The sequence below is a fragment of the Rana temporaria genome, chromosome 5, assembly GCF_905171775.1.
Source record: "Rana temporaria chromosome 5, aRanTem1.1, whole genome shotgun sequence".
Classification (NCBI taxonomy): domain Eukaryota; kingdom Metazoa; phylum Chordata; class Amphibia; order Anura; family Ranidae; genus Rana; species Rana temporaria.
In genome coordinates, this window is record NC_053493.1 from 275,853,577 (window position 1) to 275,863,231 (window position 9,655).

Genomic DNA, 9,655 nt, shown 5'->3' on the forward strand with positions numbered 1-9,655 from the left:
CAGAGTATGGGGGGTTAAATGCAGAGTATGGGGGTTAATTGCAGAGTATGGGGGGTATGGGGGTATTGCAGAGTATGAGGGGTTAATTGCAGAGTATTGCAGAGTATGAGGGGTTAATTGCAGAGTATTGCAGAGTATGAGGGGTTAATTGCAGAGTATTGCAGAGTATGAGGGGTTAATTGCAGAGTATGAGGGGTTAATTGCAGAGTATTGCACAGGGAGGGAGGGATGGATCTGTGACTGCATGTGTCACAGATCCATCCCACAGCAGCTGCTGCTGCTGCCGCTCTCCCCCCTCTCCTCTCACACTGTACCGATCGGTACAGAGAGGAGAGGGAGGAACCGGCTTCATGACATGACGCCGGTTTGTTTACAAGTGATCGCTCCGTCATTTGACGGAGCGATCACGTGGTAAACCGCCGCTATCAGCGGCGATTTACCGCGATCTGTGATGCGCCGGGTCTTCTAGACCCGGCGCTCACAGATGATTCCGCGAGCGCGCCCCAGGGGGCGCGCGAGTGAAGGATTCTGGGAGGACGTCCCAGGGACGTCGTCCCGGAATAACTCCACCGCGCTGTAGCAGTATTTTCGCTATGGCGCGGTGGGGAAGAGGTTAAACTTGGATAGTTAGTGAGATATGGCAGGGAAAGGGATTTAGACAGGGATGGGGAATAACAGTCACAGAGATGAGGGTGGTCATAAAGCTGTTGGATAGCGATTTAGAAAACCGAGGTCTAGATTTAGTCCATTATATTTTGTGTCAAATAGAATTATCATTCCTTGTTCAAAAGTTTTCCCTTCCAGAGTAGTTTTAAAGTTCCCTTTTAGGACTTAAACATTCAAGTCTTCCATAGTGTGGTCTGGTAGTGAGAAGTGATGTCCTACAGGTGTGCAGAAATCATCTTCCTTATGCTCTTTAATGGGCTAAATTAAACCTTGATTGTAATCTCTGTCCTGTTTCATCGTAAGGAACGTAAGATCCTTTGTTGCAATGGATGAGGTATACAACATTAACTGGATGTACAGCTGTATGATCCTGTGCTATTAAAGGTGCCTTTTGTGTGTGACTTTCCTTTAGGGATAAGAGTTTTATATAATAATAAAAAGCTGATAAGTGTAAATACACAATTGTAATTACACAGAATATTAACAATCAAATAAACATTATAAACAATTGTTTTCCTGACATCACTTGTTCGATTAGTCTGAAAGCTTTTTTAGCATTTTGCTTTAGTTGGGAAGTTTATCTCTACCTTCTGTCAGGCAAGTATCCTAACGTCTACAGCTATCATGATCATTATCAGTCTAGCATTGGGCACAGATGTGGCCTGCTGTAGTTTCCCAGGTTGGCGACTCAATACCCCCATAGGTGGAGTGTGAGCTGTGACTTTAGGAGTCCCTATAGTTAAGAGCCCTGCCCTGGGAGAAAGGGACCATGGAAAGAGGTGAAACATATGTTGCTTGGCGGGAAGCTGGTAGAACAGTTGCCATTTCTGAGAGAAGTGGTCACCTTTATTCCCTGAACTTGGCCTGTCAAGGCTCAAGATGTAGTCACAAGGCTTTTTTTGTGGTGGTTCCCCCTTGGAGGTGAATAGGGTGGTGCTAAAGGGCTTTAAATATGGGACAACATACATCCCACTGTTTGGGGATGCTGGAATCTGGGACAACCCTCCTGTAGGTACGGGTCTCTCTATCTTTAGTATGGTTTCTATACCTTACATTTTGACTTTTCTCTTACTGTACATTGCTAGGAAACTGTTTGGTGACAGCATGAAGCTTATGCCGCGTACACACGATCATTTTTCGTCATGAAAAAAAACGTTGTTTTTCGGCATGTAGAAAAAACGTAGTTTTTTCCAACTTCATCATTAAAACAACATTGCCCACACACGATCGCTTTAAAAAAATGCTCTAGCAAAGCGCGGTGACGTACAACGGCACTATAAAGGGGAAGTTCCATGTGGATGACGCCACCCTTTGGGCTGCTTTAGCTGATTTCCTGTTAGTAAAAGAAGATTTGCGCTTTTCTGTCTGTTACAGCGTGATGAATGTGCTTACTCCATTACGAATGGTAGTTTTACCAGAACGAGCGCTCCCATCTCATAACTTGCTTCTGAGCATGCGCAGGTTTTTAACGTAGTTTTAGCCCACACAAAATAATTTTTTACAACCCGAAAAACGACATGGTTTAAAACGTTGTTAAAAAATGCAGCGTGTTCGGGAAAAGAAATTGTGGTTTTTCAGAACCCGAAAAGTGATGTGAAGCCCACACACGATCATTTGAAATGACATTTTTTTAAAACTTTTTTTTTTTTATGCCGAAAAATGATTGTGTGTACGCGGGATTACAGTTCCAGTCTGGGTAGCTGAACTTTATCTTGTAATTTACATGTATTAATCTGGTAAACCTTAGCAAAATATATCTCTTGTGTGGACTGCTCCTTCCTCTAACCTATATAAGGACATCTGCTGCTAATAGCCCTTGGCAATGAACCCCACTGTGACTCCAATGCGGGCTAAACTTGAAAGGATTCTTGAAAGTGCTGGTTATGCCAGGCTGGGTTGCACTGAAGGTTTTTCCCTGAACGATCAGTAACAGGATCCCATGAGCTCCATGCTTCTAGTACTCTGCCACAAGGGAATCACTCGTGGAACAGGCAGGAATAGGTGAAAGAACAATTCCCCTCACTACACAACATCTGTATTTGTAAAGACTCCAGGTGTTCATCATCTCCTGTGTTGCTGTGTGTGCTTAAACTGAAAGCTAGGTCACATGTGCATAGATGCTGATGTAAGCCAATCATTCTGGCCTGACCATGTGATACGTGTAAATTGACATATATTTTGAAAGCTGGACAATGCCTTGAATATTACCATTTATATAAGGATTGTCCCATAGGATCTCAGCCTGGCCACGAAGGAGTAATCATAGATGTGTGATATTTTTATTTATTTTTTTGGGGGGGGAATAAAAAATGCTTATATATGTCTGCAGACTGTTTTTTTAGTTGTGTTTATTTTTTTTTTGTCCTGGAAGTTGATATCCATTACCACAGAAGTAAACCCCAAGAAACCCCAAGAAACAAGAGCTCAGAGCTGTAAAGTATTTGCATAAAAAGGTTTAGAAACAGAAAACATGAAAAAAATACAACAGCAGATGAAGAAGCCATAACTATACTTTGCCAGGGCAGGCCAAATGAAACATTCACGTAGCTCCCCATCATCGACATATATCTACTTTTTATCGCTCCCGCACCTATCCTTTCAGCTGCCAGGAGCGAGGTAGAATTCCTGGCTGATCTCAGCCAATTAAAAAGGAAATATAGCATCGGCAACATGGGGTTGATGTCATTGTGTGCAGAAAATCTATGTAAACATCAAACGTACACTATAAAGCTCGGTTCACACTGCTACAACATGGCATCAGGCTTGTGAGACCCCAAGTCGCATGACATGTCAGTGTTACAATTTCCCTATGAGAGCCCTCTTAACTGACACTACACAAGTCGCCCTATCTTTAGAAAAGGTTCCTGCACTACTTTGGTCTGACTTGGGTGCAATTTCAGCCCTTGTACAGGCTCCTAAATAGCATCTAGGTTGGATCAAGTCAGAAGGAAGTCGCAGGACAAAGTCATATAACTTTGCAATCGCAGCGGTTTGAACCAAGCCCTAATGTCTGATTTCTAGTATGAGTTTTCACAGCTGCTATTTAGGGATTGCAAGAGAGCTATGACATGACAGTGAATATGGGCATTTTTAACATGTTTTAACAGGAGGAATGGTGCAGGTCACTTTAAGTTTACAGTATGATGGCATTTCTAAGAAGATTCTGGGATACAGTGGGGCAGGTTTACTAAAACAGTGCAGACAAAATCTGAAGCAGCTGTGCATAGTAACCAATCAGCTTCTAGCTTCAGCTTGGTGAATTACTGCAATCTTTTTCAATAAAACCTAGACAATGATAGTAAACAGTGTGCACCCATTTTAATAACTTTCCCCCAGTGTTTCTTTATAAAATAACGTTTCATAAAATCCTTCCAATATACACAGATACAGACCTGGAGGGATTTTTTTTTTTTAAACAGTTAACTCACAGACAAAAGTACTCTTGGTACAAAAAGCCAAATATATTATGTTGCATAATGAGTAGACGACAGCGTCTGTCTTTCACATTTTTAACAAATAGACAGTCCTATTACTGTACTTGAATGTGTAAAGCCGGCAATGGCATGCTGTCACTCTAAACTGTACAAGTAAGCAAGTAATTTCCCCTCGTCGTCACCAGAAACCTTATTATCACACACACATATATGCTTTTTGCATGGTTCTAGAAACAGAAATGTAAGGCCAAGCTTTGAGACTAATAGATAATGTTATGCTAACCTAATCATTGCATTTTCTCTTCTGGATATCAGGTGCTTTTGACATTCTTCTTTTTTTCTCTAGTGAAAGGTCCAAAATGAAAAGAAGATCACATCAAGGGCTGGAAATAAAAGAGCCAGGGGCCAGCAATCTGCCATTATTGCAATGAAGTCAGGAGATATAAATAAACATGGTTCTTGTTTGCTCCGATTAGTATGTTGAGATGCATACTAGCATGTTTATCATTAAACACATGAATATGTATATTGTGCTGCCATCCTGTGAATGCTGTTCCTTGTAGTTAGGGGCGGAATATCACATTGATGGCAAAAAGCAGTCAATTAAAAATTAGATAGGAGTCATTCAGCATAGGCATTTTTCTAGCTGTAATGTCACCCTGCATTCAATTATTTTCAAGCAGTGGATTAAATTAATGAAAACAAAGGCATCCATTGCGAATGGAGACATAGGTACTTTATTGCCTAAATACAAAATGAAAATGTTAATCATTCGCTATCACGGCTGACACCGACAAATAGTGCTCTAATGAAGAAGAAAATCCTGGAAGATTTTGTGCACTAATGACATATGCCCTACAGTGAAGCAGCTCTAATATGAGAAACGGCTTCCAGCAACAGGCAGCAAGCTTTTTGCATCATGAAGTGTGGAGCCTTGGATTAAAAAAAGAAAAAGGGGGCCCTGTGCATTTTTTCATTGGTTGTGGTGTGTTGGGAACATGGGTTGCAAATAGGCCCTTAAAGTATGTTGACAGCCAAAACGTATTGTTTAATTTTATATAGCATGGCTAATGGTTAAAACACCTTCTGTGTGTAGCAGCCTCCCTCAGCCCCCCCAACACTTGAGCCCCATCTCTATCCAGCAATGTCCACAAGTCCCTCGGCCATCTGGGACTATCCTCCTGATTGGCTGAAACACATCAGCGGCACCATTGGCTCCCGCAGCTGTCAATCGAAGTCAGTTAGCCAATCAGGAGAGAGAGGGAGCAGGGCCAAACGGCAGCTCTGTATCTGAGTGGACACAGGGAGCTGTGACTCGGCTTGGGTACCCCCATAGCAAGGTGCTTGCTGTGGGGGCACTCAACAGAAGGGAGGGGCCAGGATCACAGAAGAGGGACCCGAGAAGAGGAGGATCCAGGCTGCCCTGTGTAAATTAACTGCACAAAGCAGGTAAGTATAACATGTTTGTTAGTTAAAAAAAAAATGAGACTTTACAATCATTTTAATAAAAATACATTTTTAATGCCACCCTAAAGTCATATTCAGCATTATAATCCATGTTAATCGGTGATGTAATCCTCATCAACTGTTGCCCGCCAATGTTTACACGTGGAAATATTGTCACTAAATGACAGGTCCCCTGATTTTGAGTCTTTGGTCAATTAAATTATGCGCAATTTCTGGTTGTGAATTGTGCTTGTGCAAAACAGCAGGAGAATCCAAGTCAGGCCAAGTCAAGCCTCTGTATAAATGAAACTCCTGGTTCCCCGGTGATCAAATCCTTTTTTCAGGGACACCCAGCCAAATGGACAAAACAGCTTATAAATTCCTTTCAAAGCTCTTCTTGCAGTTTACATGCAATAAAAAAGGGGCTCCATGGTGTAGTATTCAAATAATTTTTTTTTTAAAAAATGTAGTAACTCTCAGTTAAAATTAGCGCTGTTCAGCTTCACAAACACAGGTACTTCTGGTCATTAGAAACCAGCCTTTGAACAGGAAAACTGGACAGAGGCTGACTATCAGATTCAGGAAGAGGAAATGGTTAGATTAGAACCAGAATTGCCTCTACCAAGTCAAGCATTACCATGCCCAGGGCTTTTTTTTCGAACAATAGGTGCTGGAACTCAACCACGGACCCCCCCAAACCTCTGCCCCCACGCACACCTCACAAACAGTAGGATGGTCTTAAAGGAGCATTCAATATCAGTATTGCATTACATACAGAGTTCAGGAGGGATGCACACAGAGTGCAGAGCTGTCACTTGTAAACATAGAAACTGGACTTCTGTGTTTACAAGTGATTGTGGTGAGCAGACACCAAAGGGTCCGAGCAAGATGTGGTGGAACTGAGTTCCACCAAGTTCCACCTGAAAAAAAGGTCATCTGTATGTCAGTGGTCCATGTTGATGTCCTCAGATCCAGGTCTGTTTTTCTGTGCAGAGATGGAGGGCTGCAAACATTGTGGCTCGGCCTAGAGAATATCCTGTGGTCGTCAGGAAGAGGCTGGGGCCGGCGTGGAACGCACATGACATCACAGGTCACAGGATCACTTCTGGGGAGGACTCCACAAAGGAGAAGAGGTTGGACTGGCTACGCACTCTGAGGTACTGCTCCTACTATTGGCCTGGGGTGGGAGTGCTATTTATATGCTGGCGCTGTGAAACAACAGGTCCCAGCGCCGGCCATACAGAGCATCAAGGCGAGCATTAAGCTAAACAGTATGCAATAATGTATATGGCCAGAGAATATGCACACGTACACATGCAGGTAAACGATTGCACATATGTGCACGTACCCATAGACCCGCATATGTGTACACATACACATACAAAAACATAAGATGGGAACATGCACAGCAGGAATACATCTATTGGGGGATCTCATGAGGAAACAAGGTTGCTCATAACAAAATATGCACCTCAATATCCTCGTTTAACCCCCCTGGTGTTAGAGTGCCCAAAGAGTATATGCAATATGTTTCCTGCAGGCACAATCGTTTATATCGCTCTGCCGCAGGGTATGTTGCTGGGATGGACTCAAATACCCACACACCAAGACCAACTGTAGATTGGTTGCGGTGTGTTAGAAAGTGTTTAGGGACGCTGTGATGATCACGGCCTTTTTCCATAAAGCGCCTATGTTTTGCCGAAGCGTGCCCTAAGTGCTCTGATAGTTCTGCCATCATAAAATAGTCCACCGGTAGGACCGGTAAGACAGTATATGACATGTCTGTGGAACAGTTGTAAAATTATTTTAGGGTATAGTTCTTCCCTTTGACTGTAAAGGTTTTCTGGCCATGATGTACAAACTGGCAAGTCAAACAAAGGTTTTCTTTTTTGCATTGATACATCCCTCTGAGTGGTTTAAGGAAAGGTTGTGATGAGGTGAGTTGAACAGACTTGATTTTACTGGGTGCAATTTTGCTATTTATATTTCTAGATTTCCTATATGCCACTTTGGGTTTAATGTTGACTGTGGTCCTTACGTGAGAATCTTCTAGTAGAATAGACCAGTATGCGGCTAGAATTTTTTCAGTTTTTCTGTATTTGTCATGAAATTGTTGATGAAGTTGAAGATGAAGACTAATGAAGTTAGTCAATACCTGAGAAGTATTAAAGTGAATTAATTTATATAGCACTACCAGACAACAACTACTATCTACTATCTATATACAAGTTACCTTTAAGAAAGAAACAATCATATAAAATGTAGCATTTCCGGTTAGCTTTCATTTATTTTTTAATGAGTTCAAATTAACCAATTCTTATGAATCATTTCACCGTTTCTGTTCAGCTTGATGTTGAGCAACGGCATCAACAATAGAATAGCCTTGCCATTTTTTAATTATTTTGATTTCTCATGGATTATCTTTCTTTCAGTAAGACTGGCAGATAACTAGTTTAGATTTTCTGATTTACACCTTGTACCATAATAGCCCATGTCAGACTTGATCAAAATCACAGTAAATCTAAAATGTTCCATCAAGGCATGTTTATTGGTTCAAATGTACAAAGGACTTTGTTTTATTTTGCACAGATAGATAACAGGTGGCAAACGCATAATGAAATATACAATAAGTCAAATATAGGACGCACGGGGGCTCACTATACTATACATGTTCTTTTCTGTCATGTATTTTATATATGTTCTTTTTTAATTCTTTAAGTCTTTTGTGTACCATGTACTGTTATAAAAAAAAATATTGAAATAATGTTGTACATTCTCCATGGTTCATTGTGCCCTTAAAGTCCAACCTGCGTGCTACTTTTTCCCCCTTTTTTCTTTTATACCAAACAATTTTTAAAGTAAACCTATCATGAAAGAAATTTGAAGGCTGATATTGCTGATCTGAAAATGTTAGTTTTCTGTTTTTTTGGACACACTGGGGTTGACTTACTAAAACTGGAAAGTGCAAAATCTGGTGCAGCTCTGCATATAAACCAATCAGCTTCCAGGTTTTTTTTTAAAAAAAGCTTAAAGCTTTAAAGGTTTAAAGCTTAAAGCTTTAAAGGAGTTCCACCCAAAAATGGAACTTTCGGTTTTTGGAACCCTCCCCCCCTCCGGTGTCACATTTGGCACCTTTCAGGGGGGAAGGGGTGCAGATACCTGTCTAAGACAGGTATTTTCACCCACTTCCAGGAATACTCTCGTGCGGCAGCCCCGCCCCTACCCGCACCCCCCGCTTACTTCTGGGAAACACACTGTTCCCAGGAGAGAGTGGGGACCAGTGACGGCACGCTGCACTACTCGCGCTTGTGCAGTAGGGAACCGGGCAGATGGACCATTTTCATTGGTTAACCGATGAAGCTGACTGATGGTCTGTCACGCCTACACACCATTGGTTAAAAAAACGATCGTGTCAGAATGCAGTGACGTAAAACACGACGTGCTGAAAAAAATGAAGTTCAAAGCTTCCAAGCATGCGTCGACTTGATTCTGAGCATGCATGGATTTTTAACCGATGGTTGTGCCTACTAACGATCGTTTTTTTCCCATCGGTTAGGAATCTATCGGTTAAATTTAAAACAAGTTGGTGTTTGGTTAAATAACCTATGGGGCCCACACACGATCGGTTTTGACCGATGAAAACGGTCCATCAGACCATTGTCCTTTGGTTAACCTATCGTGTGTACGAGGCCTAAGACCCCATACACACTATTAGATTTCAAAGCAAATTTCCCCATAAGAAATAATGGAAATGCAAAATGATTCATTTCACAACCGTTTATTCATAAGTCCTTCAGTTAATAGTCCATATAGAAATATTATAGTAATGTGATAGGTTGTATAACTATAAAATGTCCAATCACAAGTGGCAGCCTCTACAAGGGCAAAATCCAGCAGGAGCTAGAGTGTATAAGGGCCCTTTCACATGTACAATATCCCATGAGGATCCGTATCTTTATCATCCGCTTGCTCAGCGGGGATCGCTCCGTCGATCCCCGCTGAGTCGGCAGATGACAGGGTGGTCCCTGCACAGTGTGCAGGGACCGTCCTGTCAGATCTCCGCTCTCCTCTATGGGGGGGGGGTCGGATGAACATGGACCATCTCTCCG